Below are 21889 nucleotides of genomic sequence, written 5' to 3'. Positions count from 1 at the left end.
TTCCATTGAAACAAGCGGCTCATTCACTTCATATTAGTTTCCTTTACCGTTTGTGATAGCTCCATACTATACACACATATATTCATTCAGATTCCGATGCGAAATGGAGTCGATATTGCGTACGGTGTGCAATTGTGTTCGCATCTCACATCGGTTTCTGCTGTTCTTGCACAGCTTCTACTCCACATCCATTTCTCCGGCACGCAGCTTCCATACGCGCCGTACCACATCTAAAATGTTAAAAAGGCAGCGTCGTTCGTTTGCGTCCTGCTTCTATATTTTTTTTTCATTTCATCTTCTTTCTTGTTTGTGCTTTTATCTCCCGCAATGTTCATTTGACATGCGCACACATGAAATCGTTAGCAGATCCAGTCACAGCCTACAACAGTTGCCACTGAGCTCGCGAATTGAACAAATCGCTCGACTGATTCTTCCCGTTTAACGTGAAATTTCATCTGAAAAAGATAGTCAATAATTTATACTAGTAAAAAAATAATAAAGAAAATTAACTGAAAACATCAGAAGCATTACGGTGGTGACAACCAATTTTTTAATCCATCATTGAAATTTTAGACAAAGTGAATTCAATCGTCACATACGAAGAAAAAGAGAGAAGAGAAAAGTACAATACGATACGGACAGCGAAATTATCTGAACAATCGCACTGAACAACTCATAAATTTCGCTTGAATATTTCATAAACGACGAAACTTTATGCAGCAAAATCCATTTTCATTTCTCTTTGTAAACAACGTTTCGACATGAGCTCTTATTTTAAAGCGGTGGCTTTGCATTTCGTGATGCGATAAAAAGCCAAAGGCAAAATATCGTATAAATACTTATTACAAATTTTTGTTTAAAAGAGCCAATTGTAATCAAAGCGCGTGTTGCACGAACACAAACACCTTTTTTCGGTTTTCGCTGTTTGTGCAAAAGGTGGTTAAATTGTCATCTACTTGAATTAGTGTTATTTATATTAAAAAACGGAGCATAATTAATTTCAAATCAACCAAAGTGGTGGGCTTTGATGGATCAATCAATCGGTTCGATTGCAGAAATAAAGAATCACAAATAATTCGATTAAAAAAGTCTAACACTACGGAAACCAATAAAATCACAGAGATTGAATGAACTGGACAAGCCGCGAACAAATAGAAAATAAATGTTATAATGATCTGTCGTTAAGGGAGGAACAGCATCATCATCAGTAGATGTCAAAAGTGATTGTGGCATAACAAGCGATACCCATATAGAAAGGAAAGAGAACAGATAAAGCACAAGAAACACTGCACGAACATTGTTTTTGAAAAAGTGAACAGCTCCCGGTAGCACATTGACTCAAAACTCACAACGAAACGGACGGAATAAGAAACATACACACAAAAATTTTGTGCATTTAACGAAGAAGCAAAGGAAGACAAAAAGAACGAAAGATATACAGCATCAATCGCACGGGTATAAGCATATAACGGTACGTAAGTTTAACACATCTCTGTGTGTTGAGTGTGTTCTGATTTTCATTCTCATTCGGTTGTTACCTCGTTTTCTTCCACATAATTGAAATTGATGATCTTACTTCGTTAAGACGAACTTTTTTTTCTCTCGAAAGGATTGTTGACAACATCAAAATGTGTGACAAATCATTGTTCTTTCTTGCATGATATTTTCTGCATGTTACATATATCATTTTTGTTTGTATGTTTTAAAGAGCCACAGTCTCCATTTTTTGGGCTTAACATTGACTCAATCGAAACCAATACTTTTGCCACCATTTTTGGAAAAGTAATAGACTTTATTTTCTTATTTCGTATTTTTCTCTTTATTCTCTCACCTAACGTGAACAGCACAACGCACACACATAAATATATACACCGTGTGGTACTTAAGCCAAATAACATTCTCTACTGGTGATTTGCCACTGCTCGCTAACAACATCTCGTCAACATTCCGAAGCTGATGAAAAAGCCGCATTTACGACTTACCAAACATTTTATTAGGTTCTATCACCATCGGCACCGTCAACAACAATATTATCCAACAGCCGAAGCAACAATACGAGCCAACATCAGCCGTTTTAAAAAAAAAAATACCCACACCTAACTTTTTTGTTGTTGTTGTTAAAAGAATAGGAAAAATAACGAGCATTTCCAGTATCTCTCTTCGTGAACTGTTGAACTTTCGAAACAAAGCGATTTGTTAAGAGAGAAAGAGAGAATTGTAACGAAAAAAAAACTGTGTGAATTCAAGTGGTTCTTTCAGACGCAAGTGTTTTCTTATTTTTCTCAAACTCGAATACGGAAAAAAAAACTTTATAGTAGCTTCAAATGCTATAGGTTAAAAACTAAAATCTACTATGTTATCGTGTTGCAAGTGAAAGATAGTGTAAACTTTTCCGAACGCATCAGCATCAAGTTCCATTGAGTGCTTCTGAACGGGTGTAACATTTGATGTCTTTGCCGTGCTCATCTTCTCAACTAATGATTACATTTTCCACGTAAGTACATTCAATCTATTCATTCGATGTGTTTTTTATGTGCTAAAAATTACATTACATAGATGCTTTTATTTATTCCATACAAGAACATTTAAAAAGAGAAAGAACTTGAAAACTATTCAAAACATTGTACACATTTTCGGTTCGCATTTGAATTGATACGATATGCACAGTGTTGCGGGTGCTAACTAATTGATTTTAGCAATATTTCACGTCACATGACACAACCACAATTGGCGCAACATTATGACAAAAAATATTCATTGTAACACCACCAATAAAATCGATTTATGCATCTATTTTTACTGGAAAAAAAGAGCGAAACCGAAAAGCCACATACATCGAATTAATGTTCGTTTGTGAATTAGATTTTTGTTTATATATACTTGGTTGGTGTTGCGCGACGGTTTCTGCCTGGTGCGTATGTCGCTGTACTATATTTCTCTTTTTTATGCCTAAATGTTGTTGTTGTGTTTTTTTTTTGTTCCGCATAGATTTTCGCTGTAGATGCTGTGTTATTGTTGGTTGTGCAGAACTCCAGTAAGTCAATATTCTTGGCTCCAAACATTGCAGCATTTCTCTTCTGTTTCGATTTCAACATTTTTTGCTATTCAATTTGAAAAGCACATTTTTATTTTATTTGCTTTTGCGGAGATGGGGCAATTTGGAGTTTTTTCCCTCTTCTTTTGCACTTTGTCGCTGGGTTTTTATTTGTTTCACCCTCGGTTTGTACGGTTGTGTGTATGTAGTAGCAGCCAAGTTGTATAAACATGATGCTGTTCTGAGTTCACAGTGGCAAACCGTAGACTTTGACATACATACATTTTTACCATAAATACACCACCATGTCTTTGGCAATGACTAAACGAAACAAAACGGCAAATACGTACTTGTGTGTATTAACAGAGAGCGCGTTGTCACTTAATACGTATAGAATAGTCGTATATTCAGCATTGGAGTAAAGAAAAATAATCGGAATGGTTTCGCAGAAATGCGTACAAAATGACAATATTGTGGAAAAATATAAAAAAAAATAAATGTGGAAAAATGTAAGAGCGAGAAGATGTTGAGGAAAAAGATGACCATTTTACGACAAATCAACAACAACGGCACAAGACGATGCTCCCTAATCATGCACGGTATGGCTCATTTTTGTTTTGCTCATTCCCTTTCTATGGTTTCGTGTTTTTTTCTTTCATTCAAATGATGGCATGTAAAATTTCGTTCACAGTGTTGTCGTCATTGCCATTGTCTGCATTAAGTTTGTTTGCTACACTTCTTTTGCTTCATCTTCAAGCAGTTGGTTGTTGCCCGAACCTTTTTCTCTATTTCATGTATTATTCTGTTGTATGTGACTTTTGACTCGAAAATTCGAATTTTCTCACTCGGTCTTTCCCCTCACTCGCTCCGTTCCGTTGTTTCGTTTGCCAATAATTTCGTGTGCATCCATTTTTCTTCCGTCATTTCGTTTTCAGCGTTTATTTTTGTTTTGCCATAGTTCGGTGCTTTGGCTTGTTGTTATAAATGTTGGATGTCTTTTATGTATGTACCACCATAGATGTATATTAAAACAGTCATAAATTATTTGTTGTTTGCTTGTTTTGAACAGTTTCAATAGCTGTTTCGTTGGTGCAAGCCTGTGGCGGAAGATTTTAGTCAGTTGAATTCGTGCTCAAAGTTTTGTGAATCGTTCATGCTCATCGCCTTACCGACTATATGTGAGAGCATGTGGATGCGTGCACATTCCGACAAAATCCAAATTTATTCATTTTGACCATTCTTTTATTATATTTTGTCGAAACTAAGCATAATGGCATCTAATATTGTTGTTTGTCGGCAAACGCATTCATTTTGATTTTGTGAATTTTCTTACGTGCACATGGCACGACCTGAATGTGGACCGAAAACAATAACCGAACTATTTGTAAGCCAACTAAATAGAATCCAACAACGTACGTTGATCAAACAAAATGCACACAAAGCACATGAACAGCCTATGTGAACACAATGGCGATATAAAACCAAAGTATGAAACAACAACAAAAAAAGCTGAACGCAAATAATGCCAAAAACCGCAATTGCAGAGAAAATCGAGAAAAATTATAGCTGCATTCGTTGTCATTTCTAATCCGTTGTAGCAATTCTCTTTTTTTTGGTTATGTGAACCATTATGAAACAAATTAAGATTCACTGGAATCGCTGTTTAACTTCGTCGTATATGCATTTGATTTGAGAAAGTGTTGATGCCCATTTTCAAATAGTTCCAGATTTTAAGCTACACTATCATTTATGGGACTTTGTGCCCGAAGTAAAAAATATCAATGGTCCACTAATTTCTCAGCATTACAGAAATAAACAAAATTGTTCAGCAAAAAAAACAACACGGAGATGGTAACAACATGAAAATGAAAGACCTAGAGAAAGAGAGAGAAATAAAAATACAGATGCCAAAAAAGAGAATCGTTTTGCTAGACGACGCAGTGGCCAACAATTCCAAACGATTAAATAAAATGGACAAACAACAGGACTTAAAGAAGAGTTCACTACATGCCAACAAGCACAATAAATGGCCAGTTTCATTAACATTTTGCTATTGCTTATCACGATAAAACCCGTTATTTCTACAGCTATTGTTATCGTGAATTAGAGCTTCGTACTTGTTTCGCGCCACAAATTCTCTATACGCGCATACATACATAAAGTCCTTATGCGCTAACGCAATTCGATCTCTCTTTCTCTCTCAATCTCTTGTTTTCTGTGTCTCGGTTGTGCTTTTCTCAATCAACATTTCAAGTTTTTATCCCAATTTTCCACAGTAAAATGCTGTACATTTATAAACACATTTCACATGATTTGTTGTTGGTTGTGTGCGATGTTTCATCGTCGTTCAAACAGTCATTCTTTCTACATATACAATTTTTTTTCTCCACTGGTTCACAATCGTTGTTTTGTTGCGGTAATGATTTCGTTAAGCAAACATTGGGATTACATTGCAAACTATCCGAAATAAAATTTACCGAGAGAAAAAAAAATTGTAATCCGAAAATGACTTTTTCACTGCAACATTCTATTTTTTCTTTGGCGTATGTTTGCATCGTTTCGCATTGCTTTGCGTCTGCATCGATGTAAAGAGTTTTGATTTGTTGCCAAATTCACGAAAATGTTATGAAGATTGGATGAACACAGCTCGGGAAAAAAGCTGGTAATGAAATGATTGTGTAAAACAATGTGAACAACAAAAAAACTTGACGCTTCATGATCGAGCAGCAAGTGGTAAAAACAGAGACATGCGAGAGAAAAAGAGAGACAGAGAACTAGACGGCAAGAGAATGGGCGAGTAAAATTTTGGTTGTCGGTTCAAATTTATGCTCCTGTTTGCCCCAAACATATATTTTAATTAGATTGAGTTTATAAAAACAAAAAAGTAAATGGAAACCTTATCCATTTTCAGTTTGCCATTCGCATTCCCCGTGAAAGCGGTTTCTGCAGATAGTTTCATTTGACATTACATTGAGCGCAACAAAAATTCACCGCCGAAAAAAGTTGCACAGAAAACGCACAATGTCTCTGCTAGATAGAATAAATTGTCTGTGCATCGAATGAATTACTATGCACAACGCAGCCGGTCAACTTACGAGCAACATATATATAAACTTGCAATTCAAAAGTGTAACCATTTTTTGTGCGTTTTGTTGTTGTTGTTTATTTGCGATTAAAATTATGAGAGTATAACGACAAAATAGCTGCCGTTGCTATTGGTACTCCTGGGAAACGCTCAAAGCAGAAGGCAAAGTTTATTTCGACACCATAGTTCATTTCATATACTTTTTTGTTGCGCGAGACAGCGACGTGCAAACTAGATAAAACGACGGATTAACTCTTATAAATCGATGCAGTGGAAACAGTTCTTCTCTTGCCTTTTCCCTGATGATTTCGACTTTTTCTCCATCAAATTCAACTTTATTTTCAGTTGGATGCGCCGAAAGGTGGAAAAAATTGTGATGAAAACACATCGTTAAAATAAATTAACTTTCTTTTTCGAGTAAATAATACTACGTTTTCCTAGGCAACGCATTCTGCCAGCAACATAAGATCACATGCGCCAACCCAAGTGAAATGTATGCGTTGGCATGTGATGAATAAGTTTGGTTTATTGTTTCACTGGTGCTCGATTTGAATCTAACGTTCTCAGACACAGAAACAAGATACACTTTAATAAATAAGTCATGCTTATAGCAAATCAAAGTCGAGCCCGTCGAATAGGCGACATTTCATCTTGCGCACTGGCATGATGCGTCTGGTTGCCATTGATTCCTTTTACTTTGCACACTGTTTTGCTTTTGATTTCATTCTACAAATCGGCCATAAATCAAGACGGCCGTCCAATTTCGAAGTCAAAATGTGTCACTTAAATGGAAAAGAATGAATCCACATCAACTCGATAAAGACAATGCACAACACAAATTGGACAAAAAAATATCGACACATGTTCCATATAGTTTATATTTTCTGGTATAATTCTAACTTTCACCCCAAGTCATTAGAATTGATTGACATACGCTCTTTTTTTTCACATTTTGGCATACGCACAATGTGTACAAAATAAAAGACGAACATGATGAAAAACTTTATTCGATTGAATGAATGTTTACAAGAGTACTACTAGTGATGACTATTTTCAATATTGAACATGCTCGCAATAACCGTCGACCACAAAAAATGCCAACTTTAACACGCATGTTGTCAAAGTGAAATCCCGTAATGAAAAATGCGTTGCAATATTTGATTGATGACCATTAAGCTATCACAACTAAAATTGGTTTTGAATGATACACATACACCACTTTGTGTCCGTCCATTTGATCAATATTCCATTTGCCACCGTCCCATTTGCCTCGGTTCCAACTGGGCTTTAATGACCGTTCAATTTGCGTTCCGTATGAAGGAAGGTCTCTCTGTTGTTCACAAAACAAGCACCAAATTTTATTGGAAGTTCCCTCTTGAAGTATGGGATCGGTGTTGGAATAGTTGCAATTTCAGTTTGGCACCAGCAAGACAAAGACAAATATTCTTTAAATGATAATGCAAAATTGAGGGTAGCAAAAAGTGTATATAGAAAAAAGTCTTATATTGGATTTTCATGTCAAATATAGCAACTCTCGATGAGTCGTACTTTTTGGAATTCAGGTACCATGGGACTTCCATCAGAAGAGTTATCTTTTCTCTTTTTGCTGTACGTTCATCGCATATAGGCACATTTTGGTTCCTTTTTTTACTATGAGGAATTGAGAGAAAACTCCCAAGAATTTACAATATTTTTACAAAAGTTTGAGTTAAATCGATGAGTTGAATTCAACATTCCAGTGCTGTGGAGTTAATTAAAAAAAATCTCATTAAAATTGAAAAATCTTTACATTTACTTTGCTTCAGATTGTTGTGTGTGCTGATTAATTTGTAATTTGGAGTCAGTATCGCGAACTATATCCAAACTGTTGCTACGTATTCGATTTATCGGTAAAGTAATTTCGAACAATAGTGCTTTGTATGAATTTTATGTACGCCGCCCAAGTTGGCTCAACTTCGTTGTGAAAAACTCATTCTTTTCGCAATGATGGCAAAACTGACTTTTGGAGACGAATGGAAAAATTTCATTAAAAAAGCGACAGTAATCATGGGCTAATTGAAGCCAGTCATTATTCTGATTCAAGACATTAGAATTTGAAGTTCTTACATCACAGCAAAAGCAGTGAGCAGATGCTTAGTGGAAACAATTTTATGTTCGTTTCTTTTATTTCAAAACAGCGACAACTGGCCTTTTTTGGTAAAAATGGTAGACTTTTTTCTTTGGTGTATGGTTCGGGTGTATGTCGTTTCAAATGAAATTACATTGAATGTGCACTTTTAATGGTACGGATTTCATTTTCTTAATTAAAAATTCGGTGCGTTTTCCATTCGTGTTTTTCACATTCGGTCAAAAGTGTGTGAATTAAGTATATAATTTGAATAAAATAAATGGTACATGAAATCCAGCTTCATTTCCATTAGTTTGTTTCTTTTTGTTTAAGATAATGAGAATTACTTCCTACGCCTGGATGTATTTTTTTTCGAATGTTTCTGCCCCTCAATTTCGTATTGCATAAAATTGTCGATGCTCTGCCGCAAAATGAAATTGATTTGGGTTACCATGTTGGGTGATTATCATTTATTAAGATCGGATCGAGTGTGACGCACAATGTCACCCCATCGCCAGTGACAATGAATGGGGAGTGAAGTTTCCATCACAATTTTCTCTACTTATCAATGTAATTGTATCGCAATGTGCTTATTTTTACGATCATTCGTGTTGGTGTCGTTAAATTTCCGGTTGCGCTTTGCAAGCTGCTCCTTTCTTCCTCTCTCTCTCTATTTGAATGCCACAAAAGTAGCACAAAACAGGCGACACACGGTTTATCAATTGGATGGTGTCTGTGTTGTGCATGTCTGAATATTTTATTTGGTTGCTTGATAAAAATCTGTTTTTAATAAGCAATAAATTTTACAAAATACGATGGCGCTTCTTGTGTACAGCTGAAATGGCAACAGGAACCAGTCGTACAATCAACATAAAACCGTGAATTTTTCCAAATGAAATTTACACACAAAATGAACAAAGACCACGCTCCACATTGTAGGAGATGTTCGTTTCGTTTGCAGAAAAGAGCTTGACTCACAGCCCGGATAATCTGCGTAATCAAAAGTCTATCTTGAATTTAAAATCAAACAAGTAAGCACTTTCATCAGGCTATTTTAGTGAGAAAAAAAAACACAATCAACACATACCGCGCTTTTTTTTGAGATTTTCTTTTCGCAAGGCAACAACAAATACATCATAAAATTCGCAACAAGGGGATGAAAAAAATTGAAATTGTACGTCATCAAAATTAAGGCTTCGGATCTTATTCGGTCGGTTGATGCGAGCGAATTCATCCTTTAAAAAATTGTATACCCTTAAAATATAATTTATGATACAGAGTAAATAACCCAATTTCAAATGGAATCGTTCGTTCCGCATTCTCCTTCAAATGCGCTGAAGCGATGGGAATCCATTAAACTTTTTGAGTATGTTTGCGAATCGAATGAATTATTTAGTTTTTTTTTTTTCCTGAGATATAGTCCCCTCTCTCAATCGATTATATTTATGCGTGTTGTCGGTGATACGCAAGAATTTTTATCGTCATTCATAAACAAAATGTAACTTTTACATCATTGTTTTGCTTCGGTGTGTGTATGTGTGTGTGTTTTCTTGAAAACATGTAATACAAAGGCATCATCGCTCGAGTACACATATCATTGTCTAGGCCGGGAACACTGCATATTTCGCTATATAAATACAAGTGAACACCGGTATTTTTTTATCCACCATACATATTTGTAATTCAATGGCAACTAAACTAAATTATATTCATGTGATTTTATGATCGGTGTACGCGCGATGATATTTTTTTTTCTTTTGTCGCCCGCAATATCAACCTATCATCATTGACATGCTTTATTTTAACAACACCAACACTGTGAATTCTTTAAACAAAATGTCATCCGAGCAAAAAAAATGACAAATATTGAAGACATCGTCGTGTCATTGCATAAAAATGCTGAATTTGCTTTCACATAATTTTCGGCATCGACGTTGCTTTGACAGTTTCGATTCACGAGTATTTTATCGCTCGGCTCAACACACAGTCATTTATGACTGAAGGCAAACTACGGCACAAAAAAATAACAACAACAACAAATCAAGAGAGATGTGAAAATACGTGTGAAAGCCAACATGGGAGAAAAATTTATTTTATAACAAAGAAAATCACATTTAAATTATATTGTGTGTGCATGTATTTCGGTATACTGAAAAAATGATAACACAAATGAGACCAGTAGGGAAAAAAAGGACTCTGCGAAAGCAGTTTTTTTAAACGTTGCATGCCATTAAAATGCTCATTTTTCCAGCATTTACATATTTTAATAAATTTGACAGTTTCCTTCAGTCAGTTTATAGAAAAAAAATCTTGCAAAAATCCTTCGAACGAAGGTTTTGCATGGCGACGAATGTCAATTACTTACGTGATTTTGCATTTAAAAAATGCGAATGAAGTTGAGGCTACAAACAATGGATCTAATGCCTAATCAACGAATTCTGTTAACACCAAATGTTTATCGTCGCAACGGTCAACACCACTTGCTGTAATTTTTTTGAACTGTTATTCTGGTAAAGAGCTATTCTTATCGGAATTATTTTGCAATGGCATAAAGCAATAAATATGTAGCAGTTGCGCCATAACGTTTAACATTTGAAACCCTCACACCTCGGAAAATATTCAAAATACAAGCGAAACGGATGCAAGCGTCAAATATTTTAAGAAATTGAATGAGCATAAGACCGAGAGGGAAAACAGAGGTGAAATAATGGAACACAAAACATGCAAACAAATAAAGATGTTTTGTATCGAGATGGTGGCGTCCAGCCCGCCCGTAGATGTTTTATTTATGCATATTATCAGATGAATCCATTGAATGGAATACCTTTATGGTAATTCATTTTCGCCAATTTTGTCCCTTATGAATTGAATCGGATCTGCAGATAGGTGGGTACATTGGCCTCCCGATTGTAAAATGTTTGCTTTTACCACACGAAGAGTGCTTTTATTTAGCAAGTGTCTCTTTAAACTTGCGCATCGCACGCACACAATAAATCGCATCAACAGTAAAAAGGAAAATAGAAAAAAGAAGAGATCGTTTCCATGACAGAAACTCAAAACCGATTCTATTTAAAATGAAATGAAATATGTTGGTACATCTACTCATTGCGGTGCTTGTCACTGTGCTTGTTTTGGTTGTTGTCATACATGCATTTAAATAAAATACATTAGGGCAATTTGATCCAGACTTTGCTCAAGCAATTATCATGTTTATTTTGGACTTTGTGACATTATTGAATTTTACGCGGTTAATAAATAAATAGGCAAAGCAAAGAATTGAGTTTCGCATTCTCTTTGATATTCCATTACCATTGGGATACATTTACGCAATTTTTTTCCACATCATGTCCAAAGCTCAAAACAAATAAACCATCGAAACAAATAAAACCATTCCTAATTGAGAGAAAATTCAATTCAAAATATTCACGATAAAACGGAAAAATTCTGAGATAATAAACCAAAGATAATATTTTAATGCATTTTGAACACTTCATTGTGTTTTAACAACGTAGTCGAGACATTTTCTACCGTTGAGCGTGTTTAATGTGATGTGATACTCATAGACGATCCAAAATCAATTCAGCTATAAATTTATCGAATGACATATAAAAATTGATCGATATGATTGTCAAATAGTCCTAAATAAACACATTTAGCAAGCAAGAGAGTTGATGCCTGGACGGAGATGCCAAATCGTCTGTATGGAAAAAGACGCATTTGAACCAATAACAATATTAAAGATAAGTACTTTTCAGAGATAATAACAGTAGCATCATAAAAAAATATGAGGAGTTTTTTTTTGCTCTCAACAAATCGGTTTTAAAAAAATGAAATCACTTGTTTGACTATTTCTTATGGTCTTCCGAGATTTTTCTCGAGATACAATTTTAATGTGAATTTTAACCACCGTTTTATCACGAAATATTTGATTTTGGGCCATTCAGTAAAATTGAATTTTCTGGAAATCCGATTATCGTTTCACAAATGGATTTCGTTTCGTTCTTAATTTTCGTGCGAGAGATATAAGCACACCCCGAAGAATATTTTTTCGAAATTAAATTTTCTATATAGTTTTCAATAGTCGCACAGTGTACTTTTGATTTATTTCAATTTCAATGCAGGCTTTGAACCTGCGATGATTTTGAAACAATAATAAATGACTGACAACGCTTTCAATGTTATCTTTTAAGGAATTTTGGGTGATACATGATATGTATTTCAATTACTACGAGGGTTGCTCCATAATTTTTTTTAAAAACATATATAACACAGTTGTTTTTTGTCGAAAATGGTTTTATTGTTTTTCAAAATATTCCCCGAGATGATCGATACACTTTTGCATTCGATGAAACCATTTGTCATAGCATTCGTGCCACTCCGAAACTGATATCTCCAAAACGTGTGTTTTGAACGCTTCAACTGCTTCTTCTGGTGTCGAAAATCGTTGACCACGTAGTTTTTTCTTCACGCTTGGGAACAAAAAAAAGTCATTGGGTGCCAGGTCAGGACTGTACGGTGGATGACCCATCAGTTCGATGTTTTGACCGGTCAAAAATCGAGTAGTTTGAAAAGATGTGTGAGAGCTCGCATTATCGTGATGAAGAATTATTTTGCGACGGTGGTTGTTTTTTCTTATTTCACCAAACACTTCGGGCAAACAAATGGTGGTATACCAATCAGAATTGACGGTCTTACGATCCTCTAGTGGAACGGTTGCCACATGACCACTTCTCCCGAAAAAACAGGCGACCATTCGCTTCGAAGTGCTTCTTGCTCGAACAACTTTCGTTGGGTTATCTTCATTTTGGAAGACCCATACAGTCGACTGCTGTTTCGTTTCGGGCTCATAGGCATATATCCACGATTCGTCACCAGTGACGATTTTATTAACGTCTTTTGAAGCACCACGATTGAATTTCTTGAGCATTTCTTTACACCAACTCACACGAGCCATTTTTTGTTCATCGGTCAATTTATGTGGGATCCAACGAGAGCAAATATTTTTTACGGCTAAATGTTCATGCAAAATTGTATGTATGCTGTGGGATGAAATGCCCAAAGATGCCTCAATCTCACGGTAGGTCACATGACGATCTTCCATAATCAGTTTTCTGACAGCATCGATGTTTTGTGGCACAACAGCCGATTTTGGACGACCTGTATGAAACTCGTCTTTGAGCGAACTACGACCGCAACGGAATTCTCGGTACCAGTTATAAATTGTCTGAAGGGTTGGTGCTTCATTGCCAAAGGCCAAATGAAGTCGATCGAAACACTGTTGTTGAGATAATTTACTTCGAAAATCGTAGTAAATCATTTTACGAAAATCTTCACGTGTAAAATTCATTTTTTTGTTGAGTCGCAGTTTACCAGTCACTGTAAACAATACAAATAGCGTTCGTACGACAAAAGGTTCAGGGCACGAATACATACCAAAACATCAAACTTTACGAATATGACAATGGTTTACATCGGGCAACACTATAAGTACCATTTTAAAAAAAATTATGGAGCAACCTACGTATAGTCGAAGAAGAGATTCTGAATTCAGTCCATTTCCGAGCATTTATTAATGATGTTCTTGGTGGTCGACCGACCTTTATAATTTGACCGATATTTTCGGCAATGATTTCTATCTAGGGAGCACAGATCAAACATGAAAAATGAATTATTGCAAAGCAAAACCGAAAAATGACAAATTTGACGTTGTTAAAACGTACAAAAAATAAATTGGCCGTTGTCACAATGAAGTCGTAAATCAAAACGCAAACAATTCTTCGAAGAAAAGAAAAATGTTTGATAAAAAAAGGTATCGAGTCAAAGAAACCATAATCTGGCAACAGTCTGTCTGTGTTTTCTATTGAATCAAGTCGATATGTATCCGTTTTTTTTGATAATGTCCATTTTTGGTGTTGATGTAACCATTTAGCGACTATTTGGTACAGTTTTTGCTGATAATATTTGGGTAAAAATAGAAAATGACAAATGCTACCGCGACATCTTGAATTGTATTTGTGAAACGACTTTGGCGAGTAAAAAATTGCGATTATACTTACTAGCATACTTCATTCCACGATTTTCGTAGACAATCACTTAGTGATTTTTTACATAAGTGGTTTTTTGCTGACTATGTATCGTCTGAACGAACTGATAAAATAATAATATCACAAATGAATTTTCGAAATTGTATAAAATAAATTTATCTCTATAGATTATACCGAAAACAAGAAGAAGTCGTTAGAGGTTTTTATATCAATGAAATTCTGTCTGTTTTATATATTTGTGTATGTTAATTTTGTAAAAAGATACATAGAAAATAAGCGAAGAGAAGTTTTTTTTTCGGAGATTTTGTTTAATTTTATTGTGTACATATAACAAACATTACTGGAATTAACTGTCAAAACTATTAATTAGATATGCAATTTGTGTGCTGAATTGATTAGTTTCAATGAAATGGAATCGAAAATTAAGTACTTCTTTACCTAAGCTCATCGAGTGGATTTCGATTTTAAAATGTATTCAGTAATACGAATAATTTTAAAAATCAATGAAATATATTCACGGGTGCTGCATATATTAAATAAATGAAATGCACAAAAAATGGCGTATAAAACAAATATTTCAGTAATAAATAATAATGATCATTAATGTGAATTAATTATGTAAATCCGATTTATTCGAAAAAAAAATTTAATGGATGGTTTTTATATTTTTATGTAAATATGCGACTCGTGAGTACCGAAGTCTAGTTGAAAATATTCGGAAAATGTGCGGAAACTATTTTGAAAAATGCCGAAAAAATGTAAAAATTCAAAGCTACAACTTTTTTAAATCGTTCAGGTGCACATTTGAATCACACAACAACAAAAACCAGGTTTCGAGTAATAATGCTAGAATGTCTCGTCCTACATATTTATGGATTTATTTTAGCGATTCGATGGCTTGTTTTGGGTTGAATCAAAAATTGGATTTAGTGTTTACATTCACCGCATATCATGAAAAACCACACAATTCAATCAACTGATCTGTGCTCGAGAGACATAGAGATAGAGAGAGAAAGACAAAAAATGTACGCTCGCACGAAAATGGCCATTGCGACGGGTAACTGAATACAATGAATCACAATGGCGCACAACAGACAATAGAGATTCCGTACCGCAAATACTATACAAAACGATAGCCAATATATATCCCACATCAACCTCAATGCATGTCATGTACAGTTCGATTAAATGTTGGGCCATTCCTTTTTCTTTGCTATCATTGTGGCGTGCTACTTTCCTGTTCAAGCGAATATATTGCCAAAAGTATTGTTATCAAATGGAAAGGAAATTGCCCTGAAAGGCATTTCAGAATCCGTTTCGGTTGAAAAGAGTTCAAATCATAGCGATGAAATAGTCCACTTTGTGTGTATGTATGTTTTTTTCCTCGCCATTATAGTCCAGCGCTAAAAAAACACGTTAGACTTACGGATGCTCTGTCGGTTTCACTGTGGTTTGTTTGTATCAATTTCATCGCCATCATTGCGAGCGATGAACAGTGAACAGTACATCAAATTAAAATTCTTGACCACAAAAATCTATTGAAAAGCACTTAACCTCAATCATATCTCGAAGTGATCGAATCCGTTTCCAAGTGAACGCCGTCATCTTCAACTGATGTAGAGCCATGAATGCGGTCTTTATTTTCCTTTGCTTATTTTCCTTTGCTATTTCTCTCTCTCTCTCTCTCTCTCTCGGTTTTTCTTCCTCCCTCTTTGCCCCCATAATACATTTATATGGGAATGTCACAATCTTTGCGTCATTTTATTTTGGCCGAAGGGCAATTGCACTTTGAATACTGCAGTTGTGCTGCTCTCTGACATTTATAAGTTCAACCCTATGTAAAGACATTGCTTTCCTCTTCTTCTTCATTTGCAAGAAGCATGTGCTTTATAGCAGCTTAACTTTGAGATACCAGGTGGCAGCACATCTGCGTGTTCGAAACCCAATACATTGCTTTAAATCGAGTGCGAGCAGAGCTACCATCACTTGCTTTCTATATCACCTGTATATTTTTTTTGAGCTTCACGTTCCGAGCGACATCTCTATGTGCTTGGCATTGAACTCGCGATCCAAACGAGCACCAAAGGCAATTAAAACATTTTTTTTTTTGGTGCGAAAAAGTCAAAAATGTCAACTGATTTTGTGTGAAGAAAAACCATGTGATATGCAACGTCCTCGCAGTTAATTTCGATGACACAAACTGTGCAAAGTAATTTCAATTTATTTTCCATCACAAATTCACTAAATACAAATAATAAATCGGTTTTTGTTCAATTTACACGGTATATCTTTATCGAGCGTAAAATGACAGACGTCACAACAAATGATTCCGTATTCAAACTTCAAACAATTAACATTCTACACAAACTTTTTGTTCTAATTTTCATGAGCACATAGAGATGGCGCCATCATGCAGTTTTTTACATTATTTGCCATTGTAAGTGATGGTAGGAGCAGAGCGTGATTTTGGCTGAGTTTGACGGCCGTGATTATGCTATCAAATGAGAAAATAATAATGCAAGAAAGTGGCCAAATGCGTCAATTCACGTCAATTTGCAAATTGAGTACTTCAAGTTGGATACACATTTTTTTCAGGTTGATGACATTTATGATGACTATGACACTGACTTCACCGCAACAAATGTGTTCCTATTTCAGACAATTACAAAGTCTACTCATGTCGAAATCATGAAATCTTATCTCTGAACCATCAACGTCGACAATAGTGGAATGAGAATGAATGTTGGCTTTTAAACATACACGTTTTTGCCTCATATGCCCGTTTCGATGAAATATGATGTCAAAAAATGATCAACTGCTAAGAATATTTATTCAAGAGCAATGCCCTCGAATATTAATTAAATGTTGATTTACATTCTCATCGATAATTTTGGGTTGGTTTGTTTTTTTCGTTCTTTCGCCTCCAAACATTCTAGAAATATTAAATGGCTTCTTCTGAATCGTTGAATGGCAAAAAGAAAATCGTATATGAATAAAGTGCAATGTTCTTTTCTATTTTCTGCTGTGGCGTATTGTTGTTCACTGTTGTCCATCGGATTAAAGTGGCATTGAAGTATCATGGAAAACAAAACAAAATAAAACTTATTCACTTTTGCCCTTCACTGCTGTGATGAAGCAACGGAACGATCTGACAATAAGAGCAAATGTATGTACAAATCTAAAATTATTTGGTCGATAGAGGAGAGAACAAGAGAAAGAGAGAGAGAGAGCGAAAGACAAATGAAAAAAGGAAGGAAAAGAAGCAAATAGAACACGCACAAAACGAGCAACGAGCGAATGTGAAGGAGTGAAAAAATGTGGCGAACGTGAGCAAATTACAAAGTATCGACGTTATTCTATTATTATTGTTATTATTATTATTTGGAATTTTATTCATTTCATGAATATCGGTATCACATAGATGATTCTACCGTATGAACACAACATGTACCATTCTAATTTAGCTTCAAAATTTCGAAAGCATATACATGTGTGTGTGTGTGTGTGTGTTTTGGTCGTTGGATGCTTTATTTTCAACTATTCGATGAACGGAATTTGGTGCATGGTAATAGGTAATGGTATAAGCATTTGCTAAAATAAGAGAAAACCGTACGAGAAACATGAATTCAACTAATGCATGAGAACTGCTTGAATGTAAGAGACGATGAATAATATCAAGCAAAGACGAAGAAAAAGGTATTGAACGATGTGAAGAAATGACCTCGAATTTGATTAAAATCAAGAAAAAAGCATCCAAATTGTAAGTTACCAGAGACCACCAAACCAAGTGGTGCACAAATGCTGTACATATTGTCATTTGACTCAAAAGTTACCATTAGATTTGAACAAATTTTTCAATTCGAATGTAACGTAACCGATTCAGTTGGTCGAATGCGCAAAAGTGTCCACAAAATTTAATGTTCAAATCATGATTTTTCTCCCCCCTACATTTTATGAGGGAATGCACATTTTGGTATATGGTTCGTTTTGTCTGCATAACAGCACATGTGCGGTTATCGCACCATTTCCACATTTTTGTGTTCGCTCATCTTTTGTGCGTGTACAACATGTGAAAATAGGCTATACACCGTATGTATTTTGAATGAGAAACCGACATTATAAGCCCATGCTTATGAAGTGTGGATTCCCGTTTGGCCCGTCGGGCATAGGCCGAAGTTCGACGGCCGCCGAACAAAAATATTTCTCATCCATTTTTCGTTTGCCAACATATTCTTCCATTGTTAACAATTTCGCGAACATTTACACACATGTAACACCCAAACTCAAAGTCTCCGTGGTAAAAGACATCGAAAAATACTCGAAATTGTGTGTGTGTGTGTTGGGCCCTTTCTCGCACACCGTGCGCTTATGTAAACGGTTTTCCAACTGGGAATAGTCACTGATTAATTTTCTTCACACACAAAACACCACACAGAGATAGGCATTGGGTGTGAGTAAACGTGCTTTCGTTGTTTTTCGAAAAAGTTGGAATTTTGATATGCTTGATTTTGATGAAGACTGTAGACACAAAACCGATATCATGTACGCACCAACGCTGCAAACCTCTAGATAGCAGCGAAAATCAAAAAAAGGGAATGAGAGACAAGAAATTGATAGCTATTCGTTGGAAACCACAACACCATTAATTCACATTGTGTGTACGAAAGAGTTCATTTTAATTTAAAAAAAAAAAATTTGGCACCTCTACGCAGTTAAACAGATGGCAAAAAGACGATGACAAGCATTGTGATGCTGACTTGATAAGCAAAAGGATGGTATGATATTGAGTGGCATCCAGATTCGAATAAACTATGAAGAAAGTCAAACACATAACGCATATCAAGGGTGGAAACGCAATCAATACTATTTGTGGTACGTTTAGCAATCAACGGAATTACACTATTTCGCTTACCCTCGTTGTCAAACTGCGAACGATGCAAAAGAAGAGTTCGTTTGATTGCTGTCAATCTAGTTAAAGAACTGCAATTAATGACCGAAATAAAGAACAATATAAAATTGTTTGCAGAAAGCAAAAAAAAAAAACAATCCACTAAAAAAATGTTTCTTCTTTTACATTTTCGTACGTTTATAGAGTAATTCGTCTTCTGCACGGCAAAATAACAAACGAGAAAAAGCAACTGAGTCACAAAAGATGTGGATTAGTTAATCAGGCACTGGGTATAACCTCACATCACATACGAGAATAATTTGGTGTTGTGTTCTTCATATTTTATTACTTTGTGCGTTTACACATGCTCACGATGCACGTACCACCTACACATAAAACATGATATCGTTAATCGAAGCGCAAACGTATTCGAGTGCGTCATTCAAACGTCATGAATGCGACTCTCTAGATAGAAGAATATTTGAGGTTTTTTTATGCCTTTGATTTTGTGTTTGGCTTGTACGTTTTTCGCATCTGATCGCTTTCTGCCCAATTTACTCGATCTTTTTTCCCATTTGGCAATTTTGCCATTGACTCGTAATTTGGCGTGCCTTTTGATATTATATGCCTGTTTGTGGTTTTGCAAACGAAAGCCATTTGCTCAATAACCATTTTCACGACATTGTTGAAATAACATTCTCTTCATTTCGTCTAATTATCGATTTAATCTTTGGCATCCATATACATTCGTTTTGATGAAAACCAATGCATTTGACGCACATCAAACAAACATTGTATATGTGAGGTTTAGCATATGAGAACAGCAAATGGATATTCAATTTCGATTTGGTTTTACGCAAGGCATGTTGGTTTGCACATGCCAAGAAATTGCGATTGATTCGAATTCACCAAATCATATTGGTCGAATTTAGTAAGAAGCATTTTGGATTAAGAGCCATAACTACTAAACACCATCCCACAGTCGGATACGAATCCATAGTTTTTACGTTGACAAATGTTGATGTAATTAAATAAAATACGGAGAAAACATCCATGAATTTACTGTATCTGAACGCTGGATTTTTAATGGATATTTTTTTCTATTAGATGATTACGTTATTGCAAGTTACAATTGTATCGATGAAAGAGCTTCTAGTGCTATAAAGCCAAACGAACCATTGAACTGGTCTGAGGATGAAATTTTTTTAAAACAACAAATCGCAGGGCTGCATCATTGGCTATAATTTAAAACCAAACACCGACTCGACCAGCATTTAGAATTGAAAATAGATTCGGCAGCAACACGATGAACGTATGTTTAGCATGTAGAATTGCTGGAATTAGGATTGTGATAAAATGATTGTTCTCCAATCACCATTGGCATAAAACCGCACAGAATCGATACCACTGAGCCAATGTGAGCGAATAATCTAAATCCAAGTGAATAAACGTTTTAGAACCATTTGTGTTTGTTCGCATAATCTTTCGTTCCAATAATACCTAATAGTATTTTCATACGTGCCTTATTGATGAGCTCACTGGTCGGTCGGCTGATGTGACTGGTTGCTGATGCTCTGTGCGAACAAATGCGTGCGTTTTAGCATTTGCATTTTGGCAATGGTGAATGTACCACATTTGAGGTTTGAAAATTGACTATGGTACATGTAGATCAACTGTTTACTCGTACTCAGTGCTCACCCCACCTTTCCCAATCTCTCTCTCTCTCTCTTTCGATGCTCGCCGAGTGTCTTTTTATCCCATTTCGTTCACCAACGGGTGAAACGCGTGAGACATGGATGTTCGTGTGCTACCGAATTTAATGTTTAGTACGTGTTTCACATTTCAAAGAATATGTCACTACTCACGACGATTTTTCACATCGCAAAGAAAAATAAAAGCCGATAGAGTTTTCGAATTATCCAAATGCTACGTCAATAGAGATATTTTCGCACATTGACGCATTTATATATATATAGAAAAATATATGCAAAAATTGAGTGCGGATCAGCCGCAGTGCTCTCTAGTATAATGTGAATACAGATTTGCAAGATATGATGATTTGTGCAAGAAGAAAACGATAGTCGAAGAGGAACACTTATTCCGTTTGAAACATGAAAAGTACGTGTGCACTTTATAGTTAACGCATTTTCTACTTTGCTTACCGTTTTGGGATAAACACGATATTCATGTAAGCTCCACATTTTATATACGTCTGTACCGCATTCGAATGTTTGTTATGGAAATTCACAAATAAATGATATTTACATATGCAGTTTTTTCACATTTTCTGTGATGTGGATGTCACGAAAAATGACTTTTTCCACATCACATTCGCTTTCGATGATTAGAATAATTTTCAGAGCAAATCTTGTGATATGAATATTTTAAAGTTCACAAGAAAAAACTTAAATAAACATTGATTAGATGTCGCTTGCAATAAATATCTAATTCGGATGCCTTTGCACCCCTTAGTCAGTCGAATGATTATTTAACGTTCAACAAATCGGTGATACTTTGGCTTTGTTTATAATCAAGTAGATTCAAAAACAAGATGTGATTATTGTTTTCATGTATTCATTCAGACAGAACTCCTGCAGTTTGTAATGTCCTTAAATGCGTACCTTGACTGCAATGACAGCAAACGATGATGGCTTGTATACATTGTATATATTAAATGTCATGCAACTACAATCCAACTAAAGTGAATGCAAAACTGCAACAAAAAGAAAGA

At 35.4% G+C, this 21889-nt stretch overlaps 1 protein-coding gene across 1 annotated transcript in view; it reads left to right on the top strand.

Annotated features, from left to right (window-relative positions):
* The first annotated feature begins 407 nt into the window (after positions 1-407).
* The window catches only part of LOC116349236 (acetylcholine receptor subunit alpha-like 1), a 151706-nt gene continuing 130224 nt past the window's right edge, over positions 408-21889 (top strand). The window contains exons 1-2 of the mRNA XM_031780580.1: positions 408-1471; positions 1845-2494. The gene's annotated coding sequence lies outside the window, so the exon portion shown is untranslated. The remainder of the gene's footprint in view (positions 1472-1844; positions 2495-21889) is intronic.

The sequence above is a fragment of the Contarinia nasturtii genome, unplaced genomic scaffold (genome assembly GCF_009176525.2).
Source record: "Contarinia nasturtii isolate CC-2019 unplaced genomic scaffold, AAFC_CNas_1.1 Cnas_scaffold_2806, whole genome shotgun sequence".
In the NCBI taxonomy this organism is placed as follows: domain Eukaryota; kingdom Metazoa; phylum Arthropoda; class Insecta; order Diptera; family Cecidomyiidae; genus Contarinia; species Contarinia nasturtii.
The sequence above is the reverse complement of the archived record's forward strand: the minus strand, read 5'-3'. Positions and strand labels throughout refer to the sequence as shown.